Raw genomic sequence first — 5,000 nt, 5'->3', positions numbered from 1 at the left:
CACCCCAAGCGTTCCAAAGTACCGAGGAGCGTTGCAAACGGGAACCGCCCGGACACGCGTCCCGGTCGCACGGGATGCGCGTCCCGGTCGCACGGGTCGCGCATCCCGGGAGGGCCGACGGAGGAAGCCGGCGCACGGCCGCCGCGCGGACGGCCGGCGGGGGCGCCCATGCGCCGGGGCCTCGGCGGGCGCGGGCCGGCTCCCTCGGGGACGAACGGTGCCGGGCCCGCCCGCCGCGAGGCGACGGACTTGTGCGGAGTGGAGCGGAAGTCCCGCCGCGGCAGCAGCAGCCCCCCCTCCCTACCACCCCGGCGGGGCATCCGCCCAAGGCCCACCCCAAGCGTTCCAAAGTACCGAGGAGCGTTGCAAACGGGAACGGCCCGGACACGCGTCCCGGTCTCACGGGATGCGCGTCCCGGTCGCACGGGTCGCGCATCCCGGGAGGGCCGACGGAGGAAGCCGGCGCACGGCCGCCGCGCGGACGGCCGGCGGCGGCGCCCATGCGCCGGGGCCTCGGCGGGCGCGTGCCGGCTCCCTCGGGGACGAACGGTGCCGGGCGCGCCCGCCGCGAGGCGACGGACTTGTGCGGAGTGGAGCGGAAGTCCCGCCGCGGCAGCAGCAGCCCCCCCTCCCTACCACCCCGGCGGGGCATCCGCCCAAGGCCCACCCCAAGCATTCCAAAGTACCGAGGAGCGTTGCAAACGGGAACGGCCCGGACACGCGTCCCGGTCTCACGGGATGCGCGTCCCGGTCGCACGGGTCGCGCATCCCGGGAGGGCCGACGGAGGAAGCCGGCGCACGGCCGCCGCGCGGACGGCCGGCGGCGGCGCCCATGCGCCGGGGCCTCGGCGGGCGCGTGCCGGCTCCCTCGGGGACGAACGGTGCCGGGCGCGCCCGCCGCGAGGCGACGGACTTGTGCGGAGTGGAGCGGAAGTCCCGCCGCGGCAGCAGCCGCCCCCCCTCCCTACCACCCCGGCGAGGCATCCGCCCAAAGCCCACCCCAAGCGTTCCAAAGTACCGAGGAGCGTTGCAAACGGGAACGGCCCGGACACGCGTCCCGGTCGCACGGGATGCGCGTCCCGGTCGCACGGGTCGCGCGTCCCGGGAGGACAGACCGAGCAAGCCGAGGTGCCGCTCACGGCCGCCGCGAGGGACGTACGGCGCCGGCGCCCGCGCCCCGTGGCACGGCCTAGAGCGTGCCCCCCTGCCACCCCATCGGGGCATCGGCGCAAAGCCCACCGCGGGGTAGATAACCGAAGGCAACGAGGGACGGTGGATGCACATATCCGAGCAGTGGCGATAGGGCCGGAGGGAGCACCGACAGGGCCGTGAGATTTTAAAGTACCGAGGGAATTTGCAAACCGGGCCCGCCCCTCCCCCCGTCCATCGCACGCCGATCGGGGGTCCGGCGCCCCGCGGGGGGCTGCCGGCATGCGCTCCCGGTGCAGGCATCGACGAGCCGCCCGCGACCTCCACTCGGGTCCGAGCCCCCAAGCGCGGATGCCGAAACGCGCCGGCCGCGGCAGCCCCACCCCTGCCACCCCATCGGGGCATCGGCGCAAGGCCCACCCTGGGGTAGATAACCGAAGGCAACGAGGGACGGTGGATGCACATATCCGAGCAATAGCGATAGGGCCGGAGCGAAGACCGAGGGGGTCGGGGGGTTTTAATGTTCCGAGGGAAGTTGGAAACGGGGCCCGCCCGGACGCCCGTCCCTCGCACGCCGATCGGGGGTCCCGCACCCCGCGGGGGGCTGCCGGCATGCGCCCCTAGTACAAGCATCGACGAGTCGCCCGCGACCTCCACTCGGATCCGGCGGCGCACGCGCGGATGGCGAAATGCGGCGGCCGCGGCTGCAGCCCCCCTACCACCCCGTTGGCGCGTCGGCGCAAAGCCCACCCCGGGGAGGATAACCGAAGGCGACGAGGGACGATGCATGCACATATCCGAGCAAATACCGAGAGGGTCGGGGGGAAGACCGAGAGGCAAGGGGTGTTTAGAGTACCGAGGGAAGTTGCGAAAGGGGCCCGCCCGGACGCTCGCCGCTCGCAGGCGATCCGGCGGGGCGCACGGAGGGCGCCGCCCATCGCCGGAGCTTGCTCGGTCATCTCTGCCGCACGGACACGTAAGCGCCGCCGCGCAAGGTTCGGCCGGCGGGGCGGACGGTTCGCCGCCGCAGGCCTTTCCCGCAGCCGGAACGTGGGCCCGGCGTTGCGCGCCGGCGGGCCGCGCAATCCGCCGGGGCGCACGGCGGGCGCCGCCCGTCGCCGGGGCTTCGCTCGGTCATCTCGGCCGCACGGACACGTGCGCGCAGCCGCGGAAGGTTCGGCCGGCGGGGCGGACGGTTCGCCGACGCAGGCCTCTCCCGCGGCCGGAACGCGGGACCGGCGTTGCGCGCCGGCGGAAGGCGCGATCCGGCAGGGCGCACGGCGGGCGCCGCCCGGGCTTCGCTCGGTCATCTCGGCCGCACGGACACGTGCGCGCCGCCCATCGCCGGGGCTTCGCTCGGTCATCTCGGCCGCGCCGCCACGTGCGCGCCGCCGCGGAAGGCTTGGCCGGCCGGGCGGACGGTTCGCCGCCGCAGGCCTTTCCCGCAGCATGCGCCCCTTCGCCCGAACGACCGCGGGACTCCGGTACGGCCTAGCCGTCGGCCGCCCGGCTGCAAGCCGTCGGGGCCGCTCGATCCCCGTCGCGTGCCGGCCGCCGCTCGGGCCAGCCGGCCGGCTGCCGCACGTAACCTCTGACCTCATCAGCGGTCGATCCGCACCGCGCTGGTCTTCGGTGCGGACCCGTCGGGGCCGTGCCGCGCCGGCCGTGCCGGCCGTCGCATCCGGTTCCGCAGGCGCCGCCCGGTTGCCTCCCGCCCTCGTGCGCTCGCGCCGGCCGGGCGACGCGGTGCCCGCGGGACTCGGGCATGGTTGAGCCGTCGGCCGCCCGGCGGCATGCCGCCGCCGCTCCGCGCCGCGTGCCGGCTGCGCTCCTCCCCGCGCCCGTCCGCGGGCGGGCCCGCCGCCGCTCGCGCCGGCCGGGCGACGCGGTGCCCGCGGGACTCGGGCATGGTTGAGCCGTCGGCCGCCCGGCGGCATGCCGCCGCCGCTCCGCGCCGCGTGCCGGCTGCGCTCCTCCCCGCGCCCGTCCGCGGGCGGGCCCGCCGCCGCTCGCGCCGGCCGGGCGACGCGGTGCCCGCGGGACTCGGGCACGGTTGAGCCGACGGCCGCCCGGCGGCATGCCGCCGCCGCTCCGCGCCGCGTGCCGGCTGCGCTCCTCCCCGCGCCCGTCCGTGGGCGGGCCCGCCGCCGCTCGGCCTAGCCCCCCGGCTGCCGCACGTAACCTGCGACCTCGTCGGCGCTGGATGCGCGTCGTGACAGTTTTCGGTGGGGCGCCGCGGAGGCGCCGGGGGCCCATGCGACGGGCCAGGGGGCGAACGGAGGGCTCGGTCAGCCCTAACAGGGGACCGGCGACAAAGGAGCGGTCGCGCAAAGCTTCGTAAGGGACCCAGACGACGGGCCTACCGATCCGAAGCACCGCGCACGGACGCGCAGCGGGCCCACGACGGGCCGACACGGAAGGCCCGCCGCCAAGGCCGCAAAACCGACAAAGGAACCCACGGGGACGCACCAGAGCGGGCAAAGCTTTCACCGAACGGGACGGGACCGAGCCCCCGCAACAGGCGAGGGCGACGGATCCGACCAAGTAAGGCCGATCCCGCTCCACGCACGCGCGGCCGCAGGAACTTCGTGAGGGACGGGACGACCGGCCGACCGAACCGAAGCGCCGCGCACGGCCGCCGCGAGGGCCGGCCGGAGGCATAGACCGAGCGCCGCGCCAGCGGAAGGAGCGTGCCGGCTCCGTCGGGGACCACCTGCGCACGGTCCGTCCGAGCGAGCCGACGGACCGGCGCGGAAGGCCCGGCGCCGAGCCCGCAAAACCGACAAAGGAACCCACAGGGACGCACCAAAGCGGCCCAAGATTTCACCGAGACGGGACCGAGCCCACGCAACATGCGATGGCGACGGATCGGACCAAGTAAGGCCGATCCAACTCCGCGCGCGCGCGGCCGCGAGCACTTCGTGAGGGACAGGAAGACCGGCCGACCGAACCGAAGCGCCGCGCACGGCCGCCACAAGGGCCGGCTGGAGGCGTAGACCGAGAGCCGCACCAGCGGAAGGAGCGTGCCGGCTCCGTCGTGGGCCAACTCCGCGGGGCCCATCCGAGCGAGCCGACGGGCCGGCGCGGAAGGCCCGGCCGAACCCGCAAAACCGACAAAGGAACCCACAGGGACGCACCAGAGCGGACAAAGATTTCACCGAACAGGACGGGACCGAGCCCACGGAACATGCGAGGGCGAAGGATCGGACCAAGTAAGGCCGATCCAACTCCGCGCGCGCGCGGCCGCGAACACTTCATGAGGGACGGGAAGACCGGCCGACCGATCCGAAGCACCGCGCACGGCCGCCGCAAGGGCCGACCGAAGGAATAGTCCGAGCACCGCACCAGCGGAAGGAGCGTGCCGGCTCCGTCGTGGGCCAACTCCGCGGGGCCCATCCGAGCGAGCCGACGGGCCGGCACGGAAGGCCCGGCCGAACCCGCAAAACCGACAAAGGAACCCACAGGGACGCACCAGAGCGGACAAAGATTTCACCGAACGGGACGGGACCGAGCCCACGCAACATGCGAGGGCGAAGGATCGGACCAAGTAAGGCCGATCCAACTCCGCGCGCGCGCGGCCGCGAAAACTTCGTCAGGGACGGGACGACGGGCCGACCGATCCGAAGCGCCGTGCACGGCCGCCGCAACGGCCGGCCGGAGGCGTAGACCGAGCGCCGCGCCAGCAGAAGGAGCGTGCCGGCTCCGTCGTGGGCCCGCTGCGCGTGGCCCATCCGAGCGAGCCGACGGGCCGAATCCCTCGAGGACGAACGGTGCCGGGCACGCCCGCAGCGAGTGCCCACGGCGGGCTTGTGCGGAGTGGAGCGGAAGGCCCGCCGCGGCGGCAGCAGCCC

This window comes from Phoenix dactylifera, chromosome 10 (assembly GCF_051530095.1).
Source record: "Phoenix dactylifera cultivar Ajwa chromosome 10, Ajwa_hap1_PhDact_Kaust_v1.1, whole genome shotgun sequence".
Classification (NCBI taxonomy): Eukaryota; Viridiplantae; Streptophyta; class Magnoliopsida; order Arecales; family Arecaceae; genus Phoenix; species Phoenix dactylifera.
The sequence above is the reverse complement of the archived record's forward strand: the minus strand, read 5'-3'. Positions refer to the sequence as shown.